We start from the raw sequence: 13605 nt of genomic DNA, 5'->3' as shown, positions 1-13605 counted from the left end.
GGTATCTATGGGCAGATACTGTATGTAATTGTAATATTTTATGAGAACAAGAGAAAGAGTTCTACACAAGAAAGAGGCATAGTCTAGCTAGTCCAAGCAGGGTCTTGGCATCAGGAATTTACTGAGTTCTAATCCTGGCTCTGACCTCTGCCTCAGCTCCTCATCCGAAAAATGGAGACAAGAATGTTTATCTCCCAAAGCTGGTATGAGGAAGGATGAGTTAATGTTTGCAGAGTGCTTTGAAGATTCAGGTACCGATCCTGCAAACATTTACGCCATGTTTAATTTTAAACACTACTCAAGTGCATAAAATTAAGCATGTGTTTGCAGAATTGATTACTATAAAGACTGAGTATGAATTATATAGATGAGGTTAACCTCATTTTTCTGTCAGTTCAATTCACCCTTGTGACAACAGTATGATATTAATTGCCTCAAACTTTTATTTGTATGAATCAAGTTTTCTATTACCCTGGCCAGATACTTTGATGAATGTGCTTGTGAAAAAATGTATCATTCATTAGCTTGGGTGTATTTTTAGACATTGTTTACCTGCAATGCTGAGGTTAGTAATAACCATAGGATCTCTTGGTAGCCTAAAGCAAGGACATTATGTCAACTTGTGTTGCTGTGGTGTTTGCAGACGTGTCTGCATTTTTTATGTTCTCCTTTGTTGTAGGGGAATAGAGTTAGATTTTATTTACATTCACTTGTAATTTATTGACTTTTGTTTGAAAAGCTCCCAGTCTCAGGAACTGTCCATTCCACTTGGGTGTGCAGTTTGATTAAAACTTTTAGCTGAAAGAAAATGTGATTGAAGTTTTAATTTTTTCCACTCATCCACTAATGAATGTTTTCTTTTGACCATAATAAAATAGCAGCCTCATGTTAATTTTACATTGGTAGTTTATTCCTGGAGCTGGGGAATTCCAGAACAATCATTTGCACATCTGAGCTACTTAGCTTTCACAGCCAGTACCAGTACGGGCACAGGTCTAAAATCCACACAAAAGAGAAACATGATCTCTATCACGACTAGGATGACAATCTATCTCTGCAAATTGAAAATGCTTTTGGGTGTACACAAATGGAATTTATAACAGGCCATGGGACTTACAGCTGCAGAATTGAACTGAGGCAAAAACTGTGGCTGTTTTTTTTTTCAAATGGGCTAGATAATTTTATGATCACTAACAATAATTGTTACATGTAAACTCAAATAATAGGAGTAGTCAAATCTCATGGTTAATCTAATTTGGCAGAAGCCTCTAGCTGCATATTCCATTCATGTAATTTTAAAAGCCGTAAACTCATCCCAGCCCAGCTCCAGTACAAGTGATAAAGAGTATTTCCTGTGTTTGTTTTTCCCAGAGCTCGCTGCCCTGATTTCTAAGCAGGAGTAAGGGGTAGGTGTGAGTTTAGCCTCTGAGAGGAACACATCCTTCTTTGAAGCTGGTGAGCCTCAATAGGTGCAATTGCATCTAATTAGCTTCTGGCTAGGAGGGCTTCCCTGAACAGCCTCTGAACAACAGCTGGGGATTAACCCCTATGTAACTCAGCAAGGCTTCCTGCCAGGGACACCACTGGAGCAAGGAATGGCAGGGCATTGGGGTCCTCTTCATGCAGGGCTCACCCCCAAGACATGTATTTCACATGACAACCCCTCTCCACACACACACACAAACACCCCTTTTATGAAGGTTCTCAGTATTTTTTGCATGTACTGAGACCTCAGAGGGAAGGTTATGAGACAAACAGAATGTAGAGACACATTGACAGGAGTTGGCAGGCTCTAGAGGGGTTTGGACAGGGGGCTTCTCGCCTTGTGAATTGGCTGCCAGACTTTAAGGTTGTTGCTGCTGGAATTTTAAGTGTGTTTGCTCTGCCTCTGAGCTTTCACCCCACTCCATACAACACTGCACAGTTGCCTAGATCGGGGTGTTCAAATATTTTCATAGCATGGGGTACATCTGAATAGAGAGATTTTCTGATGGTTGCCTCCCTTCCCATTCCTTGTTGTACACGCTGCCTTTCCTCCCCTGCATGATGGCATAACATCTCTGCAGAAACTGATTGCATGGAATAATCACCATAAATAACCAGTGTATTTTAGCTGCCTTTAATCCAATAAGTGTGTTTTCCTTTTAGAAGATCGTCAAGCACATTCTGTACTCTTGCTCCCCCTCCCATCTGTTTCATTTCTTCCAGCAGTAGCACCATGTGACCAGCCAGCTCTCTGCAGGCCACCTGGAGGTGGTCCACAGACCAGAGCTTGGGAACTGCTGGACTAAATACATTAGGGTTTTAGGTTGGCTGGTTTGTGGGTTTGTTTGGGGGACGGCAGATTAGTATCTTCTGAAGTAGCAAGTATTGCCCACAGCTGGGGTAAGCTATTTCTCTAGAAAGTGGTTTGATTCATGGCAAATCCTAAGTGACCCACACATTATGGTCCAGATACTGCTCTGGTGTAAATCGGCATAGTTCTATTGAATTCAATGGCGTTAAGCTGATTTATACCACCTAAGGAGCTGATCCCGTATTTATGACCGATTGTGTGTAAGAAACACAATGAAGGCAAAGAAAACCATGACTCGACATAGCTCGGAGCCTTTGTTTACATCATCTCAACCTGATCCAAAGTCCGGTGAAGACAATGGGAGGCTTTCTGTTGACTTCAGTGGGTATTGGATCAGGCATTTTCTAAGAGCAGCAAAGTAGCATGGACGGATCAGCCGAGGAAGTCTGATGCCTGTCATGAAAATTCTTGTGTCAAAATATGTCAGTCTAGACAAAACAGAACATTTCCTCAGCCTGTTCATTTCCAGGCTCGTCCTCTAAAATCCCAATAAAAAGTTATGAAGAAACAAAAGAAGTTAATGTTAGAAATTAATAAAGTAAAACAACTCATTCCTTTATTCAGTGAAAATTGGAAAGTGGATATAGTAAAAATTTTATTATATAGATTTAAAAGTCTTTAATTTGCTCTTTCAATATTTCCTTTCAAACATTCATTGGGAAGCCCAATAATCGGATTCCACTGAGACAAGTGTGCAAATGTTTTACTCTAGCAAAGAATCTGAACTTTATATGACCTTTTGAAAATAGTAATTATTTCTTTGTTCTTTGCTTGATGCGTCGAAACTTTGATTTCCAGGCTTTGAGGATCCAATAGGGGGGGGAAATCACAGTGCTAAGTTTAGCAGAAGACCTGGTGGCATGGGTGGTCATGCTACAACTTGGTCTTTTTCTTTGAGCTAGTTAAGGGCCTGATCCTGCACTACTGAAATCAGTGGGAGTTTTGTCATTGACTCTAACGGGAGTATATTAGGATCTATATGAGGTGATTGCAGCTGCTGGTATTTAAGATGCAATGGTGCCACCTACTGGGCCCACATTTCACCCATATTCCAAATAATAGCACAAAAATATTTTAATTCTGCTGAGTTTGGGGGATTTCACACATCATAGTTTGAGCCTCTGTACTCATTCTGTATTAGACAGTCACAGTGAGATTTTCAAACTACATGGTCTGCAAAGAATGTTTTTAAATTATTTGATGCTTTTTTTGCTTATGATTTTTTTATCTTGGAACATCAGGAGCGTTAACTCTGATGATCTCTGGTGTTGCTGGAGAACTTCTTAGAGGTCTCAGAGATTAATAATGTGAGTTCCCTTAATCTAAGAAGCAAGATAGAATTCCTTTTCTCCCAAATGTCAGATAGTATTCGTGTAAAACAGCTGTTAAAAAAATGAAAAAGCAAGTGTTTTAAGTAATCTGACTAAAATTCCCCTTCCCTCTCGCTGCTCAACATTCACTTTTCTGTATTTTTTGATGTCCTAAATTCTTCAGCTCTCAAGTCACAACAGAGTTTTCTAAGGTAGACAACAACTGATTTTTTAATGTTAAAAGGAAGTAGGAAAAAATACGTTTACAAAAACTTTTTAGACACCATAAAGAGGGCACAAATCCATTTTTTCTCTATTTGTGGGTAACCTGTAAAGCTGGGAATTAAAAGAAAAAACAAACAAAAAAACCCCACATACTTTCAAGTAAATTTTTCCTATGCTTCTTTCAACATCAGATGGGAAAAACTGAGTTAGCCCAGCATGAGCATCAGTATTTTTTAGTACTCTGTATAATGCTCAGATTGGTTGCTTACGCCAGACTAGCCCATACTCTGCAGGCTACCAGTTTGTAAAAGAAAAAAAAAACTTTTGGAGGAAAAAAAAGAAAGGGAGACATTGGAAAAAATTGGAGCATACAATCGCTTTGCGGAGAAATAGCATCATCCTTCCATTCCACCTCCCCAATTTGAGCACTGGCTCAAGAAGTTTGTTCCCATTAGAGTGTCACTGACAGTGGAGCATTGTGAGCACTTACTCATGGGAGCAGTCCCACTTATGTCAGTGAGTAGGTGATCACAAACATGAGTTCAGGGCTCCACAATCTGGCCCTTATTATCCAAACACATTCACTTGCATAGGATCACATGTTCTTGATTTCTTCAACAGGTGTTCAGTTAAACAAACATCATTGCTCGGAAGAATCCCTTAGGATTGAGTGGATTAAACAAATTCCAAGAAGTTTCCATTTTTGGATATAAAAAAGCTTCAGCTTTTCATACATTTCTACCAAGTAGAACAAAGGATTCTAAAAGGCTTATTGAAGCAGAAACGTGCTACATCTGAAGTGGGCAAGATTTAGAGGTGAAAGCTGATATAAATGATGCTCTATAATCTCAGGGATATGGATGTTCTGTTATGGCTCCTATGTTTGAAAATAATAATACATAGCATGTCTATGCATTTTCTAAGTACTCTCCAAACATTAAATGATTGATACTCATAACACCCCTGTCAGGTAGGTAAGTATTGGTATAGTACAGGGAAAATGAGCCAGACCGAGGTTCAGGTCAACACTATGAGACTTGGGTGCCTAAAGACAGGCATCTACATCCATAATTAGGCAGCTAATGAGAGTTTAAAGCGGCCTCTGGCTGTGGGATGGTCAGCCAGCTGGTGAACAGGTCTCCTCTGATGGAGGGTGAATTGGCCATTTGGGGACTGAGATCCCATTTGGTTCTTGAGGTGTACATTTCTCCCCTGAATGCTGATGAGCTTCCTTAGCTTGGGGTGGGGGGGACCAAGGGGATGGGTCTCCCTGGCTAGGATGAGGGGGCAAGGAGGAATGGGTTTCCCCTGTATTGTCACAGGGGGTTGGAATGCAAAGGGGCAAAGGGTTCTTCCAGGCTGTCTGCCATCAACAACAATTCAAGCTGCAAGTGGCACCAACAAGGAGAGAGAGAAGGACTGCCAGACTCACATGCAGTGCTGAGGCAGTTCGGCCCCAGCATCTGTCCCTTTCCTCCTTGTGCACTGCTGGAGTGGCCAGAAAGCATGTAGGAGTGACTGCCTGGTGCATCTAGTTTGAGCTCTTAGCGGCACTGGTAGGGGTTCCAGAAGGGGCATTCCTCTTGGAGAAGCAGTGTGGCCATAACAATGAACCTGTGGTGTGGTAGCTTCCTGAGTGATTAGCAACTGGCTCTTTGATAGTCTTGGGAAGAGCTAAAAATGTTAAGTGGCAGGGTTGGCCTTAGAATTCCTAGGAAATGAGTTTTTGCCACCACTCACTCCTGTCTGCCATTATCACAGCACTCTGCATCAAGCTGGCCTCAGAATTAGCAGGAGGACTAGTAAGATGGTTCTGGGATCCCCCCGAAACTTTACTGACTCCTTTTACATAAAAATGTGTGACCCAGGGACCTCTTTGTGCCAAGTGGCAGAGGGCACAAAGATACATGGGAGCCCCTTGGTCTGGTGTCTACATACTAGTCCACCAAAGAATGTCATGTCAGGTCTCTAAAGAAAGCCTGTGTCAGATCTTGGTGGTAGTAGCAAATATTCAAAAGAGAACTTTGAAGGCCGAAGTGAAGAAGGGTTCCATGTGAACAGCAGTTGGACATGGATCAGTCGGTCCTAAGAGATAGGCGAGCGCCGTTCTGAAGGCGGCAATGAGAGCCACGGGGGCTACGCTGCGACAAGTAGGAGGGCCGCTGCGATGCGCCTTGAAGCCTAGGGCGCGGGCCCGGGTGGAGCCACCACAGGTGCAGATCTTGGTTGTAATAGCAAATGTGTCACATTGGTCACTCTAGTCATTGTGATATGTATGTGCAGATAATATGTAAGAAGCTATGTGTGTGTATATATATATATATATATATATACACACATATTATATATATGGCCTTAAGAACTATAAGGCCTTAAAAATATAATTTCCTATATGTTTCAAGGCAGCTCACTCAAAGGCAGCATGCCCTGAAACAAACTTCTCCACTTATCTCCCTAGCTAATTGTGTACTGTGTGTCTCCCAATGGAAGTCTATTAGCGTACTAAGTAAAACCCTAAAGAGCTTGCAGGGACATCACAAGAAAATTAAGAGGAGGAGGTAAACAGTGATGGTGGAGAGGAATCCTGTTTTCAGGTGAAGATCAAAGGTCTGGTTGGTAGATGTGGGAGTGCAGAGAGGAAGACAAGCTGCCAGTGGGCTTGATCTTATGAAAAGAGGATCTCATCCGTCTTGGTTGAAAACACTGGGGAAAGGATTTGGGGTAAGCTATCCTGTAGGAGACAGGGAATGTCTTATGATCTAGAAAGCAAGTTATGATTTATATATAACCATTTATTTCCAATATTCTTATTCAGTATCATTTGAATCTCTGTTCTTTGATAACAAATTTATTATTGTTTTCACTATAAATATATCTAACGGCTGTGTGTTAAGCAGGGCGGTGATCCTGAGGTGAAACTAGTAAGCAGGTGTGCAGATAATCTGTGCATGTCCAGTGGATCAAGGGCTGCGCATTCCAGAGGGATTGGTGTTTGCCTATTGCTTGCCTGCAAAGGGACAGCAGAGGCTGAGAGGGGAGCGTACTTGTGCTGCCTGTGGCCAGGGCTAGCAGGGAGCTGACCCCTGGCAGGTAGAGACAAGGCTCTCTCATGGTAAGGGCAAGTGGTAGTGAGGTCACTCACTACCCTGGGTACCCCCGCGGAGTGTCACAAAGTTAATGTGTGCAAAGGGATCTTTACTCTTTAGGTCTCCTTAGTGCAGCAGCTGCTTGTTTGTTTCAACCCTCGGGATCAATTTATGCTTTCTGGGATCCTCGCAAAGCAAAGGGCTAGAAACTTCTTTTCTCTTAAAATAAAAGCTAAAATTCTCCTCCCTGGGACCCAAAGATCACGTCTGCTAACAAGGGCCTCACGCAAGCCCTGGCTGTAAACCCCCTCTAGCTCATCAGCAGGTTCAGGGGAGTGGAGCCATAGGAATCTTCACCTTTCTTGCTAAATGTAGGGGAGGGATTTATGAGAAAATCCCCCCACCCATAACCACAAATTGGGAAAGGGGTCTCAACTAGGCTGTTGTTCTTCTCTCCCTCCTATGCACATGGGAGGAGGAGAATCCAGGCTAGATTCTAAATACAAAGTGAGGGAGCCCTAATGTGCTTCTAGCTCTGGGGAGCTGCTGGATGGGCAAATATTTGGGAGCTGAGTAGCACCAACACTAATGCTACATTGCAAAATTTAGTATTTATCTCACCGACTCCAGCTGAGAAGTGTCAATAAAACAACATTTTTCCACTGAGAGTCCAGCTGCCCCACTGACAGTTATTCAGTTAATGAATCAGTATTTCTAAAACACATTTTGAAATATACTTCATATGTACTGACTGAGTTTTTTAAGGTATTACTCTGATCAGTGCATTTTCTTTTAAGGCTGACACTCTAGCTCGGACCCTGTGCTCTTTGCACATCAATGGAAGTTCCAGCTGGAGTCTCAGCTCCACTTCAAAATTGCTTTGGCTTAGTTTTGTATCGTGGCTTCTCTCTTTTTAAAATGATCTGACATTTGATAGGACAGTGTGAGGGTTCAGAAACATTTTCTGTAAATCAGAATAAATTATGTGGCCATACAAGAAGAACAGCAGAAAGAGACATTTTTGTGGGCTAAGTCATTGCAGCTGGGATGGTGCAGAATGCTGACTCCACTTTTCTTGTCCAAAGAAGAGGGGAGGAAGGGAGAGTCAGCATTGGGCATTCTGTTGGCTGTCATTGTAACTAGCAATGCTCTAGCCAGTTTACTGCTGTGTATTTCAGACTCTGTTTAATACTCACATCCATCGCTGGCAGTAACAGACTCCTAAGGTGGGCTCTTAGTCACGTAGTTTTAGGTTAAACTTGCTGAGGCGTTATGCTAAACTTAATTTATGAAAGTTTCTGTTTAGAAGTAATTCTGTATTTATAGTCTACTTCAGAGGAGATCCACACAGGATTAATCTAGTTCCCAAATCCTCATGTGGGGGTTGAACCTGTGAGGTGGAGAGTGCCTCTGGGAAGTGCTGACGTCTGTGGTCCCATCAGGCCTGATCAAAACCTGTTGAAGTCAGTGGAAAGATTTACTTGAACCTTAGTCCAGACCCTTTTCAGGAGGTATTCAGCTGCTCACATGATCAGGTCCACAATGAAGGTCCTGGGGCTAAATGACTCTGATGTAACTCCATTCAAGAGAATGGAAACTGAGAGAACTGAAGAAAGAAATCCACTGACTTCAGTGGAGGTGATGTATCACCTTCACTGAAGTCAGTGGATTTCTATCAGGGATTATTATGCTTAAGGCCCTACCAAACTCATGGCCATGAAAAATGGGTCACGGATCGTGAAATCTTCTCCCACGAAATTGGGTCTTTTGTCTGCTTTTACGCTATACTATACAAATTTCACAGGGGAGACCAGTGTTTCTCAAATTGGGGGTCCTGACCCAAAAGGGAATTGAAGGAGGGTTGCAAGGTTATTTTAGGGGGGTTGCAGTATTGCCACCCTTACTTCTGTGCTGCCTTCAAAGAGCGGTGGCTGTTGGCCGGGTGCCCAGCTCTGAAGGCGGCGCCCCACCAGCAGTAGCGCAGCAGTAAGGATGGCATGGTATGGTATTGCCACCCTTACTTCTGCGCTGCCTTCAGAGCTGGGCAGCTGGAGAATGGCAGCTGCTGACTGAGGGCCCAGCTCTGCAGGCAGCAGCACAGAAGTAAGGGTGGCAATACCCAGGGCCTGCTCCAGGGTTTTTGCCACCCCAAGTGGCGGGGGGGGGAAGGAAACGCGATCGGCGGCACTTTGGCGGCAGCTCCACTGTGCCGCTTCATTCTTCAGCGGCAGTTCGGCGGCAGGTCCTTCCCGAATTGCTGCCGAAGAACCGGACGTGCCGCCCCTCTCCGCTGGCCGCCCCAAGCACCTGCTTGCTGCGCTGGTTTTTGGCGGCCCTGGCAATACCATACCATGCCATCCTTACTTCTGCGCTGCTGCTGGCGGGGCGCCGCCTTCAGAGCTGGGCACCCGGCCAACAGCTGCCGCTCTCCAGCTGCCCAGCTCTGAACGCAGTGCTGCCACCAGCAGCAGTGCAGAAGTAAGGGTAGCTGTACCGCAACCCCCCTACAATAACCTTGTGACCACCCCCCCACAACTCCCTTTTAGATCATGACCCCTACAATTACAACGCCATGAAATTTCAGATTTAAATAGCTGAAATCATAAAATTTATGATTTTTAAAATCCCATGACCGTGAAATTGACCAAAATGGAGCATGAATTTGGTAGGGCCCTAATTATGCTCCATGATGTTTAACAGTGGAGGCTGGTAGCCTCTGAAAACGGAAAGGCAAACCTGACATGCCTCCTCTCAGATAGTCTGGTGGGAAGCTCCCAGAGAAATATAGATGAAGTTTATCTCCCATCTGCTTTCAATAGTACTGTTTTCTCTTGGTGGTGATCCCCTCTCTTTGGCAATCCAATCAGGTTAGATTCTGCCTAGCCTACTTGCCCTGGCCAAGCTGCCTTTTTGGTTTATTTGTTTGTTTTTAGCTAGAACTATGCAAAAGGTTCACAAGAAAATCTGAAACTTGCTTGATTTTGTCTTTCATTGGAATTTGCCAGGGGAAAAGGTCATTAACATTTATGGACTTTTCAGGTGAACATGGATCCAGCCAGAGTATTCCTTGGCTGGCTTATGGTTTTGCATAGTAATTTCCAATCAAAATGCAGAGCTCCTCATGACTTTGACTTGAGAATTTACAAAACTCAATGATCTGGCAAAATTTTGCTTTGAGATTTTGCGTTTGTTTAAAATTTAGGGGTGCAGATGCAAAGCAACATTGAAAGAAATGTTACCCGATGTCAGGAATAAAGCCCTGTAGCTGCACCTGCACAGTCTCCTATCCACCAGATCCCTGATGGAATGCCCCATCTCATTAGCTGAGCAAGCTAGCAGGTTTGCTCTAAAGCCCAGCACCAGTTTGTCCATAAACTATTTGTCCATGGATGTGATAGTGCAGGGGTAGGCAACTTATGGCATGCGTGCCGAAGGCGGCACGCGAACTGATTTTCAGTGGCACTCACACTGCCTGGGTCCTGGCCACCAGTCTGGGGGGCTCTGCATTTTAATTTAATTTTAAATGAAGCTTCTTAAACATTTTAAAAACCTTATTTACTTTACATACAACAATAGTTTAGTTATATATTATAGACTTATAGAAAGAAACCATCTAAAAACATTAGAAATATTACTGGCATGTGAAACCTTAAATTAGAGCGAATAAATGAACACTCGGCACACCACTTCTGAAAGGTTGCCAACCCCTGTGATAGTGTCTGTATCTGTATCTGTGATTGCATCCCCGACCTCCTCCAGGTAATCTGGTTCTAACTCTGGGCTCTAATTCCTGATTTCTACTGTGAGCCTTGGCTGTGGTATCTGGCCTTTGACTCTGGTTCTGTTGCTGGGTTCCTGGCTACTGACTCCTGCTCTAATGACTAGGCATATCTACCCACCGACGAAATTGTTGACAACTCTAATTTTATCCACTTCATTGCTGTCTAAGGGCCTGATCTCAAGTCTGTTGAAGCCACTGAAAAGATTCCTCCTGATTTCAGTAGTGAGGGGAATGCTGACCTGGGGATGCTGGGGCGGGGGAGGAGATTGGAAACTTTTTTTTTTAAATGGAAGCCAAGATTCCACATAATGACATGACTCCAGGAACTGGGACTTTAAGAAGAAAACACTGCATTGATATCAGTCAGGTGAATTGTATTAGGAATCAGTCTGGCTGCAAACAATTGGTGTTTAAACATGATTGAAAAGCCAGTGTAGGAAAAGCCGAAGGGCGTGTCTACAAAGGGAAATTGACCAGAATCTCTCTCTACTGTAACTATATGACCCCTATCACCTTAGTATCTGAGAACCTCACAATCTTTAGGGTTTATCTTCACAACACCCATATGAGGTGAAGTACAATTTACCCGCATTTTACAGGTGGGGCACTGAAAGACTACATGACTTGCTCAAAAGCCCAGGGAGAGTCTATGGCAGAGTAGGGAATTGAACCTAGATCTCTCTTATCCCAAACTAGTGCCCTAACCAATGGACATAGCTATTCCACGGTATTTTGCCACGTGGACACTATTCTGGAATAAAAATCACTTTATTCTGGAATAATTAGTGCATTGTCTGTGTAATAGAAAAACAATAGAAAGATAGCAAGTGCCAGACTGGCTCAGACCCATGGTTCATTTCATCCAGTATCCTGTTTCTGACCAGATGTTTCATAGGAAAGTCCCAGTGGGAGAGGGTTTAAACCCTGAAACATGTGGTTTAATATCCTTTCCAAAACTTTTGTTAGCATTAACTATTTAACTGTGGATATTCATGTTATCCACAAAAATGTCGTCCCTTTTTGAATCGACAAATTAAAAAGAAGCTAAAATGAATTAACAAGTACTGTTAATTAGAGCTCATGACTTTTTGTGCCCTTTTTGTGACGGCTGGGGCTTGCCAGCCAACCCTGGTCATTAGTCTCTCTTTTGGATTAGGGCAGGGGTCGACAACGTTGGCACGCGGCTCGCCAGGGTAAGCGCCCTGGCGAGCCGGGCCAGTTTTATTTACCTGCTGACGCGGCAGGTTCGGCCGATCGCGGCCCCCACTGGCCGCGGTTCGCCGTCCCGGGCCAATGGGGGCGGCGAGAAGCGGCGCGGGCGAGCGATGTGCTGGCCGCGGCTTCCCGCCGCCCCCATTGGCCCGGGACGGCGAACCGCGGCCAGTGGGGGCCGCGATCGGCCGAACCTGCCGCGTCAGCAGGTAAATAAAACTGGCCCGGCCCGCCAGGGTGCTTACCCTGGCGAGCCGTGTGCCGAACGTTGCCGACCCCTGGATTAGGGGATGCCAAGGCAGCCTGCACAGGCACTGCAGCAGCACTAGCGTGCCTTGCGAACGCAGCGCATGGCACTAACCACTTCCCTTCGCTGCAGCCCTCTTGTTTTGCCGTAACACAAGATGGCCGCTCCCTGTCCTAATCCAAGATGGCGCCCCGAAACATTCTGTACGGACAGCCTCCGTCGCCATCCCATATCTTGTCACCAACGGGAACGTCTAAACTGGGTGACGTAAAGGACCCCTAGTCCCACCCCTGCCCCCCTCAAGACAGCAGGGCCCCCTGCCTCTTACTCAATCCATGTTTACAGATCCCTCCCCTTACCGGAAGTTACTGTTACCTCATAGGTCATCACAAGACTCCAATTCCCAACAAGCCCCGCACCTTCAGCTTCTATTGGCTGGAAGAGGCAGGAAGTGACCGGGCTACAGAAGGTGAGAGATCAGAGGGGACGCCAGTCGCCAGCAGGAGTTGAAGCGAAGCCGGTCCTTGCTGAAGTCTGGTGGGGACGGGTATCCCGCTCTCTTCCTAAGGTGTGGGGGCGGGGCACCAGCCGTGTCTCTCGCCCGGGGTCTCTGGGGCTGCTCTCATGGGGCGGGGGGACCTGGGCTCGGGGCAAGTGGGGGGATGCTGACCTGGGGGTGCCTGGGGCGAGTGAGGGGAATGCTGACCTGGGGGTGCGGGGGGGGGGAGAGAAGTGGGCGTTATGCTGATCTGGAGGTGTTTGGGGGGATAGCATATGTGGGGGATTGCTGAGCTGGGGGTACCTGGGGCTCGGGGTGGGCTACTGGGAGGAATGCTGACCTGATGGTGCCTGGGGTTTCTGGGGGGGCGATAAGTGTGGGGCTGCTGGACCAGTGGGTCTATGGGAACGTATGATGGGGAAGACAGAGAAGCAAGACTGGGTGAGGGATGCTGTGTTAAGTGGCACGGGAGAATGGGTGGGGAAGCCTGGCTTGGGTGGAGCCATATGTGGCGATGCTGTCTAGACTAGGGGCTTGGCAGGCATCCAGGGAGATGGTGATGCTGTGAGAGAGGAGGGGCGAGTGACTGCTGCGTGTTCAAGGGAGTTGTCACAATGCAGTGATGAGCTAGGGCCCACTCTGAACACTTACTCCCATGCATATCTTTACCTGTGGGAGTAGTCGTATAGAATCCAGTGGTAAGCACTCCTGTGAGTAAAGTTGTTCACATGTGTTAAGTGCTCACAAGATTGAGTTGAACAAGTGAAAGTCACTTAAATACTGTGCTTCAGTTCCTTGTCTGTAAAACGGGATAACTGTTTACCTCAGAGATTGGCAATGTGAGGGTAAACTAAAATGTATGAAGTACTTTGAAGTCTTGTGACTGAAA

At 45.3% G+C, this 13605-nt stretch overlaps 1 protein-coding gene across 4 annotated transcripts in view; it reads left to right on the top strand.

Annotated features, from left to right (window-relative positions):
• The first annotated feature begins 12613 nt into the window (after positions 1–12613).
• The window catches only part of TTC1 (tetratricopeptide repeat domain 1), a 45597-nt gene continuing 44605 nt past the window's right edge, over positions 12614–13605 (top strand). Inside the window, exon 1 of one of the 4 annotated variants that reach the window (XM_065409187.1) lies at positions 12614–12686. The gene's annotated coding sequence lies outside the window, so the exon portion shown is untranslated. Of the gene's footprint in view, positions 12786–13605 lie in introns of all 4 variants that reach the window. The other 3 variants (XM_065409186.1, XM_065409183.1, XM_065409184.1) reach the window with 3 other exon arrangements.

The sequence above is a fragment of the Emys orbicularis genome, chromosome 8 (assembly GCF_028017835.1).
Source record: "Emys orbicularis isolate rEmyOrb1 chromosome 8, rEmyOrb1.hap1, whole genome shotgun sequence".
NCBI classification, from domain to species: domain Eukaryota; kingdom Metazoa; phylum Chordata; order Testudines; family Emydidae; genus Emys; species Emys orbicularis.
This window is presented reverse-complemented; position numbering and strand designations above follow the sequence as displayed.